The following is a 17,850-nucleotide window of genomic DNA, read 5'->3' on the forward strand; positions in this document are numbered from 1 at the left end:
CGACCACCAAGAAGCCTGTGCTTGTAAACGTAAAAGTCACAGTTTCTTGAGTAGATTGTGAAGTCATTCTTTTAAGGTCTCAACAAATAGAGAGGTTAAACTCAAAAAGTCCATTACAGAGAAATAATCACAGCGAAGGATGGCAGTCCTTTAAAGCTGAGTTTGATATGATGCCATACAATCACTACACAAGTCGCAGCTAAGAATGATTGCCAACCATAGCAGACTTTGTTTTGGCCCCGTCCTCATTTACCCCCCACAAACCATTCATCCATTCTCTTCTATTTAACCTTGTCAGGGTTGCTGGAACCTATCCCAGCTGTCTTAGGGCGAGAGGCAGAGTCAGCCCGGACAGGTCTGTCACAGGGCTAACACTGACACAGACACAGACAACCATTCACACCTATGGGCAAATTAGAGTTTCCAACTAACCTTTCCCTACTAACTGCATGTCTTTGGACTGTGGGAGGAAACCGGAGTACCCAGAGAGAACCCATGCAAACATGGGGAGAACATGCAAACTCCACACAGAAAGACCCTTACCTGGTGGTAAATGGCCTGTATTTGTATAGCGCTTTACTAGTCCCTAAGGACCCCAAAGCGCTTTACACATCCAGTCATCCACCCATTCACACACACTGGTGATGGCAGCTACATTGTAGCCACAGCCACCCTGGGGCACACTGACAGAGGTGAGGCTGCTGGACACTGGCGCCACCGGGTCCTCTGACCACCACCAGTAGGCAACGGGTGAAGTGTCTTGCCCAAGGACACAACGACTGAGACTGTCCAAGCCGGGGCTCGAACCGGCAACCTTCCGATTACAAGGCGAACTCCCAACTCTTGAGCCACGATCGCCCTGGTGGTTGAAATGAACTCACACCCTCTCTTCTTGGCTCTTGGTGAAGGCGGTCGCACTTTTCTCCTCTCCTCCTTACCCTTATATTCCCTGCTTAGCCTCTTGTGTCCTTGTCTTGTCTCGTGTGTATTACTTTCCCTCGAACAGTCTCTCACTGTCGTTCTCTAAAACCTAAAAGAGAATTATGGATTTGATCAACTGGTCTCTGAATGCTATTGACACCCTTTTCTCAACGAGAAGTCTGAGCTCGGGAGAGCCCGAGTGCCCTGGAGGGACTTTCCCTGCCGGATACAAGATGGACGGGTGGCAGAACTGGAGGGTCACGTGCCTGGCGGGACTGTCGATCGAGGACGCTGAAGATATCTACCTATTCGGAACCATGATAACAGGGTTCTTGCTGATCGGAGCTGGCTTGGCCCTGACTTATCGGAGAAATAAGAGAGCGGAACCGGCTGTTCAAACCCCCCCAAGGCTGCCCGCTGGAATTGAAGCGATGGGACGAGGCGCGACCTCTCACAACGAACGCAGCATGGTTAACACCTTGGAGACGCTTACGGCTGCCGTGAAGACTCAAAATAACAACATTGAGCGTATGATGGGATACATCAAAGAGAGGCCTCTTCAATATGAGACCCTTGAGCGAAAGTTGGATCACATCGCAGAACGGCTCACTGCAGTTGTGGGGTCTCAGAATCAAAAGAATGACAACACCACAGAACAGAAGTTTGATACCATCATGGGGAGGCTCGCGGCTCTCCAACGGGAGATCGAGAGACCAGTGTCGAAGTGTTAAAGAATAGCTTGAAATTCTCCTGAGCTGCTCGCATAAAAGAAAAATCAACGACATCAACATGCGGACACCACGGCGCCAGCTGCAGGCTCAAGGCTGGAGCCGAACAAAAACTCCCTGATAACGACTGTGTGATGACTATTCTTCCCATCCCGTGCAAGGCCACCTGGGTTGGCTAGCAGACTGTTTACTTAGCCTGATAGGGTGAAGGACACTTTCTCAGCTGAACTATGGACACGCACACACATACACTTACACTGATAAGCATTCACACATCCCCCCTCCCCTTCCAATGCCTTCGATGCTTGTTGCTTCCTGGGAACACGAGGCGGGTCTGGGCCCGCGCTGGAGAGTCGGCGCAGTGGCAGGATGGCTGCTGTGTTGCCTGGGATTACTTCTTATCCCCTACCCATCCCTGTTGCTGGTCACATGCTCTATAATGTTGTACTGTGGACGTTTATGTGCTTTTCTGTGCAGAGGAGTTTTTTTTGTTTCCTGTTCTCATGCTGTCCTCCTGTAGCCCAGCATGAGTAGGGGTCTCTTTTTTTCTTCTTGTACTTTTCCCATTGTAGTGTCCATTTCAGTGGTTTTTCTGTAATGCAACTGTTCTCTGACTTATATCCCCATGTGATGTCTGTGTTGTGTGTGTAAGGTCGGGGGGCGGGTTCATTCCACTGCAGGGCAACCTGCATGTGGCGAATAAACTTTGAACTTGAACTTGAACTTCTTGCCCCCCACAAACAAATCACTTATTATTGTTTTGTAACCAAACTCTGCTTTCAATCTCAAATCTCTTTCTTGTTTGACTTTCCATAATACACGCAGGCACAAACACACATAGATGGAGCTAACGACGAAAACAGGCAAGTGGTCAGTAGAAACCTTTTCTCTTCTTTTTAGCACAGTAGGGGTTATTTTGTTTACTCTCACTACCTTGACAACCTGCTAACATCACAATAGCGCCCAATTATCAGAATCAAGGCAACAGAATGCTAAAAAATAAGAAAAATAATAATAATGAAAACCAGAGAAATACTGACTTCCAGCAGGAGGGCAACTGACTTAATAACATTTTTTTTTCATCCACTATGTTTTTGGTTTAGTTTTTTGGTAAATTTGTGTGTGTGTGTACTTGTTTAAACATCTTTGTGAGGACAAAGCAGTGGCACGCCACTGTTTTTGTGGGGATCAAATGCCAGTCCTCGTGAATTTGAAGGCATTTTTGAGGCTTACAATGTGTGTTTCTTTCCTCGAGCCATTTTCTCTCAGAAAGAAAAAAAGATGTCGGTGCGACAAGCGAATATCCAGAGCTTATTTTCATTGTCACTTCTTATAACTGCTCCCATCCTCCTCCTGCTTTTCACCTCTGTCTCTCAGTCTTATATCTGTGGAAAGAAGTCTCTCAGCTTCTGCAGACAACCGCAGGTGGAACCCAAAGGAGTGCACAAGTTTCTGATAAATGAGTTCAAATATGAGCTGTTTACCCAGTTTTTGTGTATATACTTTATCCTTGCCGCCTGTGCATTCACTTCCCAGCAGTGTACATAGTTTGTTATTGCCCCTTTTTTTATCTGAAATGCACTGTTCAGCTCAAGGGATTTTCTAAATTCTGGTGACAGGAAATATACGTAATCAGAAATGCTCTTGTACATTTCATCCCAGTCTCTAGTGACATGGAACTGACTTCTACAGTAATCCTAACTAACAGCATTTTTCTGCAGATATATGACAATATTTGAAGCATCTGTAACCTTTTTTAACAAAGGTAATGTCTGAGGCAGAGGTGCTTTAATAAGTTTAATTAAACTCTGTGAAAATCAGATAATTTTAGTGATAAAATGTTGAAATAAGTCTTTTTTCACCCAGAAGGTAATTGTTATTCCTGAGATAAGACCTGAGATAACACAACTAGAAAATCTATACCATTAGTCTTTTGTTGTCTGTAGGAAGTGCAGCATTATTCACTGTTTCAAGACTCGATTGTAATCAAATGGCATCTTCCCCAGTTGCATGGAGAAATGAGGGAGAGAAAAAGAGAGGGAGAAAGACAGCATTCCTGTAAGCCTCAGAAAGATGAGATGAAAGTATATAGCAGATGGGATGCACAAGAAAGGAGTGATAGTTGGACCAATTTGTCTTTATTTCCCTGCAGTGTCGGCAAATAGACCACTCTGAAAGACTTATGCTCTCTGCACTGTCATTATCTTCACTGAAAGCCAGGACAGAAGCTCTTAGTTTGGCTTGCTCACTATAGTACTTCTCTCTCTCCAGTTCCAGTTCTTATCCCTGTGGATGCATACGCAGATGCACAGATGGCCTTCTTTGACGGCACGTTTCAGGGACGGGAATGTCTTTGACATACAGTAGATAGACACGTTTACTCTTTAGCTGTTTGCTGGTACAACTAAACAGGGAATATAAAACTGTCAGAAAAGGTTCAGCTTGAGTTAGACATTGTGAGCCTTTAACAAGCCTGGCACAAAACTGTACAATCTGTTCAGACGAAAAAAAGAAAATGCCATGACGCAGCTTAAAATACTGCATGTATTTTTTAATGTAGTGGATCAAGTCACTCTGTTGCTTTATGTTGAAGATGCAATAGTTTCTACAAATTTTTCATATATATAAACAAAGAAAATCTCAGTTGACAAGACTGCAGTCAATCAAACATCACTCATAACTCTTATAGGAGATTACCTGTTCTAACTTTTCAAGCTACTGTATTGTATGTTTTCTACCACACACGATCATCCAGCCTCCCTCATAAGATCACATGCAACTGCATCTCATCAACAAAAACACCCTCTGAAAGCATGCATTGTGTGCTCTATGCGCACAGTAATGAGATATTAATTATGTATATATGCATTTGTTTCATGTTTGGCTACGACAGAAAATGGAAAACACAATGTGTGGCACATGTGGGATCTTTGTCAAAGCAGTGAGATCATGAAATTTAACTACATCGACTGCTCATCACACAAAGCAATAACTAAGATAGATTTAGGATTTCATATACATTTTTGCTTATCCGTTTTCAGTGGTAATTACTATAGGACTGTATTGAACATTGTTATATAAATGTTACATATTATACCTCTAATGAACACATGTACCCATGCCAGTTTCTTTAAAACTGGGAATTGAGGCTGCCAGTTGTCAAACTGGACCGACAGATATCATTGCAGCTGCTGTGTCACACTGTGGCTGTTACACTTGTCTGTTTCTAATTCCTCCATGTTGTATTGACAAAGAAAATAGATTTGACTGCTTCATTAACCCATGATAGCTTGGAAACTGTTTCCCTAAAATCAAATTAAGTTTCACATCATTACAGGCTGTTTCCCTCAAACTATGACTGATAATATCGAAGTACAGTTTGTATGCTTTCAACATGCACGGGCATCTTAGTTGAGCCACTTTTGTCATTCAAATGATTTTTTTTGGTGGTGGGGGGGGGGAGGGAGTGTTATCTGTGCAGGTAAGTGTGCACACACAAGTGTTCATGCTGACATCTCTGTGCTTGTGTGTGTGCGCTCCTAAAGAGACACGCTGTCACCTTCCGGAGCCCAGGTGGCCAGGGTCACATGAGTGCCGTGTGCAGGCGAGCTAGTGTAGAGCATCCATCTGGTCTCTTCATCCACAGTGTGCATGTGCATGTGTTAAAAATGACCTTGCTTCCTTTTCTGGCCAGTTCTTAGAAGAGGTGGCAGTATAATAGTTATGGAAACAGTCTGCTCATATAGGGTCAAATCCTAGTAATTGTATATATAACAGAATATCTGAGCCTGGGGAATGTCATTTTGTAACATCCCAGATTTTAATTTTATCTAGGTTGCTGTGAGAAGCTATAATTATGCAAGAACAGACTGAACCCAGCCAAAACACTGTCAAGCTAACAGGCAGTTTGTCAGGCTTCTTCTGTTCCATCTGCCTTTCTGTTGACTTAAAGATTCATATCAGCTTTCTGAGAGATGTGGGGAGAAATTCAAAAGTTTTACATGCTACACAGTGTTAGAAAAAAATATTCATTTAATTATCTGCTGATTACATACAGTCTGAACGTTTATTTTCACTACATGAAGCTGGTAAAATTTGCTCATAGGTATTAAGTCATGCAGAATTGTAATGCAATGAACATTTAATAAAGGTTATTTTCTTCTATACATGCCTAATATGAGGTTTAACCTGCACTTGTTTTCAACTTGTCAGATCACTTCACATGTTCTGACAACTAATTGTCTCACTGTTGTCAAATAAAAAAAAATCTTGTGTCTTTTTAAAATCTTTCTTTACACCTTTAAAAAATACCTAAAAATTTGCCACTACTATCTCAATTGCTGCAGTTGATGTAGAGTTTTTCATTAGATATTGCCTCTAATCTTTTATGTAGAGTCCATGATATATTTTTCATATGTTTTCACTATGCAGGCAGAAAAGTGTCATTCATCATTTTTGTGCTGCGTTTCTTTCTTTTTTTTAATGGGAATCCACAAGCTAAATGCTAACTTGATGACCCCCATATCAACTTAAGTGTCTGTATCTGCAGTAGTTATGATATAGCAGAGCTATTGCTATATTTTACTATTAGCTATTAGCTGTTCAGCAACACCTGAAGCCTACTTTAAGATGTTTGTCATATAATAATAATAATAATAATAATAATAATGGATTGGATTTATATAGCGCTTTTCAAGGCACCCAAAGCGCTTTACAATACCACTATTCATTCACTCTCACATTCATACACTGGTGGAGGCAAGCTACATTGTAGCCACAGCTGCCCTGGGGCGCACTGACAGAGGCGAGGCTGCCGGACACTGGCGCCACCGGGCCCTCTGACCACCACCAGTAGGCAAACATGGGGTTAGTATCTTGCTCAAGGATATTTGGCATGCTGCCAGGAGGCAGCCTGGGATCGAACCACCGACCTTCTGATTAGTGGCTGACCTGCTCTGCCACCTAAGCTCCAGCCACCCATAAAGGGGAGTTTTTACACCAGGCGCTTATTTCTGATGCAACCCCAGAAGGGAATGTGTTTCCAGCTCAAGTCTAATCAGCAACCTTTTGCTTTCCAAGTGAATGTGTTAACCATTACACCATCATAATAAAGATACAAACGTAGCTCCTTAAACGCTGTCTGAAGAGCTTTTTTATGCCTCTTTAAATCCTATCTCTGCTGGTCTTTAGCGTTAAGTGCAGTCAATAAGGAATAGTGTAAGAACTTTGGCAAATCTTACTGTACATTTTTGCTGTACAGTTTCTTAACTTGAGGAAGGTATCAAACATTAGCGAAATACTTCAGTTTGTTCGCTGATGGTCAGTGAATTTTTAAACACCAATGCTAGCATCAGTAGAAGATATGCAAATACTTTCTGTATGCAGCTGTATAGTTATACCAGGCCATGTCTTTCTTGGGTACTTGGCTGAAGACACTTAATTTGTGTAAACATTTAAAATAAGCATCTTTTGTGTTGAACATTACAGATCCTGAATGTTCTGTCTTGTATGTTGTGAATGGGAGACATGTTTCCACTGTTTCTAATGCTGGTTTTATGTCTCTTTCTCTAATTGCACGTTTCTCTGCAACTCCACTCCAGCTAATTATTGCAACTGCTTCTGGTGTGTTTCTGGCTGTATAGTCAAATGTCCCTGTAGCAGCACCACAGGAGAGGGAAACACGCATGTTCGTACAATGATGGCCTTCAGCACACATGAACACATCGTGTCTTCAGGCTTCAGTGTTGGGTGGTCTGTCTATTTCTCTGTCTGTCCCTGCAAAGCATTTTTTCAATTAAATTTGTAAGAATACATTAAAATATGTTCATAACTAGCTACATACTTTTAAATTTGGCTTGGTTGACTAATTTTGTACACTATGCTGTGTGACCTTTGACAAAGAAGCAGGCAAAGGTTGCTCTGATGACTGCAGACAAGTAAAATGTGTTTTTACATTTTTATTTCTGCCTCCTTGTTTTAGAAAAGTCTAAACAAGCCCAGTATGTGTGATTAAATGTAACATAGTCATGCTATTTAAACATTATGATTCACTGCAGAAAAGGCTTGACACAACCTAATGCAGTTTGTTTCATCATTGTTTCTTTTGCACAGAGAGAGCTCATGTTTTTCATGTGTCCTGTACTTAGAAGAAACCACAGGCTCTGAGCTTTCAGCTGCCTGCTTTGTGTTACAGTTTGTTATAATGTTTGATCTGATGCTGGAAACATGTAATGCCAGTCTTTCCCACGTCTCTGACGATGTCATGAAAACGAGAAAACCAGAAAGATGCTTATATACAGAGATGGTTGTGTGTACATGCAGATGCATCAGAAGTCTTACATGTCCCTAGCACACATTCTCAAGCCACAGCTGAAATGTCACGGAGAGCCACCCCGTTGGGGATGTTGTTGGCTGTACTTTTTCAGTCTCTTTGCTCCTGCCCATTTCAGCTCCATCCAAGCAGCCAAGTTACTGCTCTAGGGAAAGGGCAGAAGAGCCTGTTGTGAGTGTTGCTGCATTGTCTTTTCCATTCTTTAAAGACAAAAATACGGGTATTTTTCTCCCTTTTGTCTTTCCTTTTTGTCAGTTTCTCAGTGAACCAAAGTAAATTCTGATTTGTTCAACCAGAATTTGCTCATTGACATCGAAAACATTTAGCTTTCACTGGCAGTAAACAATGTTTTCATCCATGGATGGTTTGAGTCAGAAACAAGCATATAAACCACCATCCTTGCTGGCTGACTGACTAAATTTGTAATTCATTTCACAGAAACTGAAAGGGTGCGCAAGTGGTTTAAGCAGGAAGTAGCACACATAGACACTCTGCAACTTGCTCTCTCAGTTCTTTACTTTTGGTTACTGTTGCATTAAACATCAAGTGGAAGAGGCTGAAACCTCAGGCTCTAAAAGCCTAAGCTAAACTGTTGCAAAATTCTACAATTATCCATCGGTTCATTCTTTCACTCTGCAAGCATTTGAGACCACCATCTTTCATAATAAACATCATATATTATACATTCAGGCAGTCTGGTCCCTTAGTGAACTCCGTCTTGAAGTTAATTTGTCAAAAGCCATGTTAATTGGTACACTCCATCTTGTCTTCACTGATGGTAAAAACTAATCTATCACTGAGGGCAGCCCTCCTGCTATAACTGCCAAATGAATAAAGTGCAGATACAGAGAATCAACAAGAGGAATTGAGGAAAAGGGTACGAAAAATATTCTTTTGGGCAAGTAAACACTTGCCCAAAAGAATATTTTGGTAAAATGGTAAATTTTGGTAAAATGTAAACACATTTTACCACTGTCCTGTCATAGTAGTTTTCTCAGTATGGGGGCAGCTCAAGATTTCTGTGTTTTTTGTTGTGCCTACTAGCCAATACTTTGAGGATGAAGATTGAGATATACTGTAGATGTCAGAAGACACTTGTAGGCCTCTCTCGCTCTCTTGTTCCCTCTCTCACAAAGTCATCTGTCAGCAGTAAGTCCCATCAGTTGTCACAGCGACCCCCTGACAGCACCCCGGCTCCAGGGGACCTCCATCATCCCAGGAATATTCATGCAGACCCAGACAAGCCAGCACCAGACTCTGACAAATCACTCAATCAGCCAGTCAAACAGAACATGAATGAGAATGCCAAGACCAAGAAGAAAAGACAGAGAAAGTAAGTCTGCTCCTGCACTGCAGTTTGCGTAAAGAAGCACACAAAGCCAAAAGTTCTGAAAGAAAAAAATGAGGAAACAAAGCATTCTGAAATGCTCTCAAGGCAAAATGTAGTGTTAACAAGAAGTAAAACCACTGTAGCAAAAGTATATGCGTCCCTTATATGAGTCGACATCCCTCAGTCGATACAAGAATACAAGCTTTTTTGACTTTCAACAAATCTGCTCAACCCACATCTGCCTTGCAAACAGATTTCCATCAACTTTCTTTGTATGTCAGTTTGCCATTACCTCCAACACTTGTTTCTTAAAGGTCACTTCCCTAAAAGCCTTCACCACACTGCCCTTGATTCCACAGCCTCTTCTGCTGTCACATCTCTGACCATCCCTGTCTTGTTTCCCATGCATCTATCTTTCTCTACCACAGGGTGATGATAAAGTTTGCCAGTATACATCTAAAATCTGTCTGCTTTACGTTCTAAGTTTCTCTTTCTCATCTCCAAGTCGGCCTGAAAGCTTTTGCAGCGCCCTCTAACATATTTCATTCATTGTCCCTCTCAGTTCTTCCTCTCACTGTGTGACCAGAAAGAAGGATTTGATGAATGCATTTCCTCTTTATATATTCATGGCTATTTCCTGAAGTCTATTAGAAAGACATGACTTATTCAGGTGGAAGTTTTAATTGAAGTTTCCTCCATCTCAGCCTCACACTGTCTCTCTTGTCCCAGGATTTTTAGCACTCAAATCCTGAAATGGACGCTGCTCGACAGCATGATCACCCTCTGTGCTTTCTCCCATAATTGGAGCATGATTCAGGAAACCACAGCCAAGGTGTGTAATGGCAAGAAATTGGACAAGGTGAACTCTAGTGGGAAATAGCTAGGAGATCAAGCAGTCCTTAGTTAATAGGTAAACGTGTTCAAGAAGTACAGAAGAAAACAAAGGGAAGGCACTTTGTTGGCTTTTTTTCTTTAAATAAAGCTGCAAATGCACTGAATAAAATGTTCTGAAAGTATTGCATTTTACTACTTTGTAACCGAGCCAATAAAAGCTATCACACTCAACAATGTGAAATGTAAGAATAAGGATTGTATCAGCTTCAAAAGGAGTGTATCTTATAGGTTGACTGAGGTTGTCCAAAATGTAGCAACGTCTTCACAAAACAGCTGCTGGAGCACAGCACATTGCAGGAAACGTCTTCACTTCAAAATAGTCCTCTCTGCCATTTATGGCACTGCCATCTGCAAGGCCATCCCTTTCTGTAAGGACCACATTCATCTGCTCAGCTGATATCCTGCCTTTTGTTTGTCGGATTTGACAACATTAAGATTGTATCAGTCGACTCACCCAGCTCTGTGAAGACCGTCTTCATTATTCAGCAGTCAAAGCCAGATATTCAGTAATAGGCCCAAACAGCCTAAGGGATTTAGTTTATCATACTGTACACAGAAAATTTTCAGCTTTTAGGACCGACTAGACAGTCTGATTCATACTTAAGTCTTTGAAAGGAATCATATTCTAATTGAGAAGGCTGTTAATCTTTTTATCTGCTGTTTATTTTGTATATTTGCCAGATAAACTAGGTCAGTGATTGCAATGTTAATCTGTGAGATATATATTGCACATAGAGTTTATTAAATCATAGCCAGTGATTGTGAGCCAAGGCTTTACATAAAGTTGGAAAAGTAAGTGAAAAGTGTCAGAAGTTAAAATGCAAACTTGACTGTTTTTAAGAGAGAAAATAGTCAGATAAGCAAAAGTATCAAGGGGAAAGCGAAACATTAAAAACAAAAACAGTAAAGGAGAGAATGAGCACACTGCAAAGCCACACCTCCATCAGATCCGTCAAGCTGTTTTTAAGCCAGAATTGACAACCACATACTGACACAAACATGTAAATAACCACTTATGAATGCGCACACATGCACAAGCTACAACAACACAGTGGCGGCCTGAGGGTCTGGCTTCAGAAAATGGCATCACAAATTGAGATCGCTAACAGTTTACGTGGCACTGACATTTTCCAGCTGGCTGCTCACAAAGGTCAGGTTCCCCACCTGAAGGCAAAGGCTGAGGGAGATGGTAGCGAAGCTGTGGTCACTACTGAGATTTGGCAGCCTCAACAGTCAGCTACCAGCGCATTATTAACTCTGAGTGTGTGGTCCTCAGGAAGTGGTATTATGGGCTAAAAGTGAGGCCATTGGCAGCTTTGCGCTCGCTTAGTGCCAAAGGAAATAGGTGGTGTTTGGCATTGGAATTGTCACTGGAGCTAATATTTGTTTTGTAATTGCTGCAGCTCGCTTCTGCTTTCATCAAGGATTTGGAAGAGCTTGTGAGGACGGAGCAAGGAGTTCAGACTTTTTTATCCCTGAGAGAGAAAGAAAAAAAGGACAAGAAGAAGTAGTGCAGAGTTCAAACATAAATATGTCAACTTAATCTAAATAAAATAAATAGGCATCAAATGTAAAAAAAAAAAAAAAAAAGCATCGTTAACAAAGAAAGAGATAATTTTATTGCTTAGTGTTGCACGCTTTCACAGATATCCAGCAATTATAAGCAAATAGTGTAATTATCACAAAAAAATTTCAATTTTGAAATTTACCAGCTATAATTTTTTTCTCCAGCCTGAAGCAGTTCACATGAAAAACAGACCCTGCATGTATATTCAGCTGAGCAGAGATCAGCTTCTGAAACATGCTGCAAGGCAACTGGCTGAATCACAAGCAGTCTTCAGTGGCCCTAATCAGCTCTGGTGGCCAGCCCTGAGGGAATGCAGACATTATCGTGCTGATATACTGGACATTTTCTATTGATTACATTAATAATTGTGTGTGTGTGTGTGTGTGTGTGTGTGTGTGTGTGTGTGTGTGTGTGTGCACGCGTGCGTTTATAATGCTTACTCCAAGGCAATATAATCAGCCATCCATTCATCCATTTTCTTCGGCTTATCCAAACTCACCCTATGGCAGCTGGAATAGGCTCCACCCTCCCCCCTGCGACGTAGCCCTTTAAGCATTAATACTTGTACATGCACTGTAGTTACAGAGACCTGGCTCCTGCTTATGCCTGAGTTAGACTTCTGCAGGGAGCCTTTAAAGCGTCTACTACGTAACCTACTTAAGTGGCGAACATTGTTGCCCACATTTGTGCTTGTGTGTGGTTACATGTTAATTACCGTGTGGTCACGTCCTGATGCTTTGTTGCCAGCCAATAGAAAAAAATAAAATGCTTGCATATTTTTCGCCTCCTTTGACCCTACTCTTTATTGTGGTCAATTTTTTTTTCTTTGGAGGCTAAAATAATTGGCCCTTGGGATTTTTTGCACATGTTGCTAAATTAAAATGGGTAAACTGGATGCATAAATGCAAGAATACAGGTACAATGTTTGCAAATTGCATGCTCCCATGTCGTGACATGAGCATACATACACCTGGAACCACATATGCACACAGACTGCCCTTCTAACAATAAACAGACACACAGAGGGTTGATCGTATTCAGCATTTGAAGGGCTGTCTCTCAGGTATCAAGCTAATAGCAGTGTAGCTAGAATGTCATTTATCTTGCTGACAGGGACAAGCCTCAGTGACAGCCAAGCAGTGCAGTAGCAAGACATTCTCTATCTAATACTGCTATTCCACCAACTGCACACAACAGCAATTCATTACACCAAGCATGCTGTAGCATGGCATATTATATCACAGAAAAAAATGCAATTTTTTGTCCAATATTTCCTTTTACATTTTTTCAAATCAGGTATTTTCTTTCTGCTCAGTTTCCTGTTGCTTCGCCCTTTGTACTGGGTCAGACTTTGTTCCCTTCCTGCAGCTATCCCTGATTCATTGTATCCATAAACATTGATGTATTTAGGACAGGAATAGAAACACAGAATGTCTAGCCTACATTACTGCATTGTGTTGAGTCACAGTCAACATGTTTTGGGGATAGGCTATGCATTTCATTTGGGAAACATGCTGTGTTTGTCTTACTAGTAACATTGTCAGTCTATTTGTCTGCACAAAGGGTTAAAAACACGACAACTTTCACAACCAGTACACTACTATATTATACAAACAGCAAATGTTCAAATTCATGTTTGTTTGATCTAGTGCCCAAACTTGTCATATTTGAATTTATATGAATTTAAGCGATATGCAATAAGTGCCTGTGAAATTTCTCAACTCTCTCTTGTAGAACACTTGCCCAGTATTTTCCTGTTCCTGTCTTCATTGTTAGGGATCCTCTGAGAGATGCATACCACATCAATAACAGACAGCAACAAAGGCATTGATGTATTTCATTTTGTTGCATGATTATGGACAGTTTGGGAATTAGAAGCACTCGAGGAAGTACTCAGCTCATACCCTACAGAAAAGTAGTTTGGGTAACTCCCAGATTACACTTGTGGGATATTCACTTGAATGACAATTTTGTTCTAAAAACTTGTATGTTTAACAGTTTAAGAGGGTGCAGTTATACCAGAAATCCTTTTAAAAACCCTTCTGTTCTGTCAACATTGGGCTGAAGTAAGCAGAAAAAAACATATCTAAAATGTATATTTATGCAGCAGCCTTTTAAATTAAATTAAATTAAATTAAAATTCTTTTATTTTTTTCAAAGGGGAATTTTGAGACTTTGAGGAACAAAAGGTGCTAAAAAGGTTTCACCAAAAGTTTTCTGTTGTTGTTGTTCTGTGGATTTTTTTTTCTCTTGACAATATGTACTGACTATGAATGTGCGTCCACAACAAAGGTATATTCAGACAAGTACAAATGTTTTATTGTTGTTACCGTTTTGCATTTTTGTTTTTGTATTTTTCTGGTTTGTCACTGCATGCTGCACATGCAGGATTACACATTCATGGCTTATTTTTAGCTTTGCATTTCATGTTAAAGATAACACTCATCATGCTAGCCCTGGCAGATAGAGCTGCTCTTAACCCAGCTCATCTGATGGCTTGAATCACTAAAGTTTGTGCACAGTGTCTCTGCAATGCATGTGTATAAACATATTTTTGCAATGCAATTTATGCAGATGCTTGCAGACACAAAGAAGTCACTAAACTGACTTTTTACTCAAGAAAAAAATATGTTTTAAATCAATTAATTCTGCATCTTTGAAATAAATATGGGAAAGACAATATGACCTTGTTTATCATGTGTATTCATTTCATATGTGTGTCTGTGTGACAGCCTGTGTGTAAGAGAATGGGAAATAGCTAGGATTTAGATTTTGGATCAAAATCAAGGCAACCCCCACCTATCCACCTGCCATCTACATCTGTACTCAGATTCAGTAAATGCCCTGCATGGCCTTATGTAACAGGAAATGATGATGGAAAGACAGAAGAGAGGGAAACACAGAGATGGAGAGAAGCAGAAGTGAGGAGGGGAAAATATGGTAAAAAAAGAGGAGGAAAAACTACTAGATTCAAAAAGTTAAGAAGCAAGCTGTGATTTGATAAGTTCTAACAATTCAGCTGCATTAAGCAGTAATGGCTGAGCCAGCTCTAAGAGCATTTGTCATTTCATTACTTTGTCATCATAGAAAAAAGAACAAAAAAAATGACGTCACAAACAAACAGCTCCATCATTTTTACACGTGGATTTGCATTCGCATTTGTACTACTAGCTCAGATATTTCCATAGGTATAAGCAAACATTGTTATACTTAAATTTTTTATTTTGTGGGCTTGTCTCTGGAGACAAGGGCATGAGAGTTGTGCAATGTGAAAAATAAATAAATAAACAAAGGGTGCATGAATGATTGCTATACAAAACCTAGGAACTTCCCTACAGCCAGTCTTAAGAAGTGTTTCCTCTAGTCGTGGATGTGAATCATACAAGAAGGATATAACATTTGCTTTGCTTTTCATTGTTATCTATGTTTTATTTTTCTTACATGAGAAATTTAAGGGAAAAGGATGTAACTGGTTGCAAGGGAAATACAGTGGCTATGCTGCTAAATAAAAGAACGAGCAGGGGAGGATGGGATTTCCTAAGCACAGTAAACACAGGCTACAACCAATCACAAAAGTGCATTAGGTGCCTCAGGCCATCCAGGACTCTTAAATGCTTGTTTCTGTCATGATTCGTCTCATCTAGGGTTTAAAGGAAACATGGAAGCTCCACTGTGGTCTTGAAAACTAAGCTAGCATAAAGACTGCTGCCTTGCACATGTAAAGTTTCGAGGACTTGGGAAAAGTGCGTTTAGATGTTTTAGCGAAAGAAAACACACACACACACACACACATGAATAACCATAAATAAATATCCTCTTTATAACAATTTTCCCTTCTTCTGCTGTGACATCCGCACATGTAAAAGAGGCCCATAATGTGTGTACAGTGCTCCGGCACTGTACTAAATCAGCCCATGTAGCATTTCAATCTACCAAGAACAGTAAAATTCAGATCCACAGCAGCAGCACAGCTCAGCTGATCAGAGCGTGTACACAGAGCCAACCAGAGCAAAAAGCTCAAACACAGTTCGCTATTTTGAAGAGAGTCATTTTTCCTCTTTGCACTGCTAGAGCAGATCTTTGGGTTTAGCCACCTACCAAATCCCACCTAACCTCATTAGCTTTTATTAAAGATAACCCAATTCAAGCATCATCAACAGCAGCTATGAAAAATAAATGTCAATGATCTTCTGTGCCGCAGAACATCGAGTTTATGAGAAGCAATAGTGGAAGCTAAGTAAGGAGAAAAATAAACAAGAGAATTGCGCTACATTATATTAACACCGCACATGTTTACCACTTCTTCAGTGAAGATCCTTGGTCCCAAATGTGTGTGAAATTGAATTATTATAAATTGTAGAGATTATGAAAGAGCTTATGAAGAGTAAGCCCACTTGGTCAGGCCAACCCGGAACAGAAATTAAAGGAAAAGAAACTAAAAATAACTGGCACAGCGACAAATGATTTTGTTGACGTGCTTCATGTGATTGCATGTGGCCACAGTGGGTTTAGAAAACATCTGTAGTTGCCACGGAATAAAATCCAACAAAATGAAAATATAATTGATTTATGCAGGGAAAATGGCTTCTTTGCACAGCCTTCACCTCTGGGATGGGTCCTTAAAAAAAATCACAATAAATTGTACAGAATAAAAAGCTTGAACATTATGGTATGCCAACAGCATAGGACAGACATATGATGGAGAGAATATTCAAAATATTACATAGAGAAAGGTACGTATAGCCTAATATTTAGGAAATAATTTTTTTTATGTCTTTTTGTCTTAAACATGGTCAAATCAGTTTACAAAATGGACACGAATGCATGAAAATCAATACGTTCTGCCTTATTCAAACGCTCAATAAACTCTTCAGCAGACAGCAAAATCGATCCCGATACAACTTAAAGCAGCTTTGACAAGGAAGTTCTGAGTGAACTTACACACTCACACACGTAAACACGTCTCAGTCTGGTGGTAATTTGGGCTTAATGCCATTACTTACCAGCAAACTTACTTGTATTTGAAAGTGAGACACAGTTCCACTTAGCATGCCATAAACCAGCAGAAAATCAGGTTAGGGTTGAAGTCAGCAAATGGAGAGTTTGTGGAGAAAATGTGTGGTATATTCACATTTTGAAAAAAAACAAAACAAGGATCTTGATAACTTTCCTCAAGGCGTATTCTCAGAACAATTACTGTACATTTCTATTAAAGGAGGAAACAAACAAAGACGGCACTTCTGAGAAATAAATATATAAATAATCTCAACTTTGTGCAGATGTGTGGTTATGTGTGAGCAAAGTCTTTACCAGCTGTTGAAATGTCTGGATTCCAAAGCTCATTGTCTGGCTGGAATTCTCTTATGATCAAAAAAATGTCCTGCTGCCGAGCGGAACAACAACGGAACATCTGCTCACCTTTTTGCTGCTCAGAGAGGAAGACGAAGGCCCAGCAAATCAAAGTCACTCAATATTAAACGCTGATAGGGTTGATGCTCATGGTATATGTATACATTAATATAATTACATGTTCACTGCACTAAAATATACAAAATATGTTTTTCTGCAAAAGAGAGCTGATTTCAGACATCTCTCACATTGCAGGCGATTGCTAGTGTTTAAACCCTTAAAGACTAGTAAATAATTCACAAACTTGTGCACATGTTTTATTTTTAGGCAGATTTTTTGGGAATATTTTACAATTTTATCTATTAACTAGAATGCAATACAACCACAAACCCAACCAAGCAGACACTCGTCTCCTTTTATCCTCATCAAAACATCTGTGCTGTGGGTTATGTGGTATCTAATGCATATTATATATACCATTGTGAAACCTTTATGAACTGCTCAACTTCACCCACAGTCATACAAATGCTTTAGTGATGGCTGCAGTGCAACAAAGGCCCATTTAGAGCAATCTCATGGTGCATAATGAGCTTCTTAGTTGGCTGTTTCCACATTTTAACTGGTTGGTGGGTAAAACAGCAAGCCATCTCGGAAGCTCTGTTTACCTCCCAACTTGGGAGCTCCACACACCACTAGAATCAGTATCCATGAAATGTGTAAACATCTTTAG

The 17,850-nt window shown here is 40.3% G+C and overlaps 1 protein-coding gene and 1 pseudogene across 2 annotated transcripts in view; one reads left to right on the plus strand and one right to left on the minus strand.

The window, feature by feature from the left end:
* nrg3a (neuregulin 3a) overlaps positions 1 to 17,850 on the minus strand; it is a 350,331-nt gene that overhangs the window by 270,253 nt on the left and 62,228 nt on the right. The gene's annotated exons all lie outside the window — the stretch shown is intronic.
* On the plus strand, positions 962 to 1,652 carry LOC147315826 (uncharacterized; annotated as a pseudogene).

Source organism: Aulonocara sp. 'chitande type north' Nkhata Bay, linkage group LG13 (genome assembly GCF_057382095.1).
Source record: "Aulonocara sp. 'chitande type north' Nkhata Bay isolate Kocher_YH1m ecotype deep benthic linkage group LG13, A_spYH_male_GT1.1, whole genome shotgun sequence".
NCBI classification, from domain to species: domain Eukaryota; kingdom Metazoa; phylum Chordata; class Actinopteri; order Cichliformes; family Cichlidae; genus Aulonocara; species Aulonocara sp. 'chitande type north' Nkhata Bay.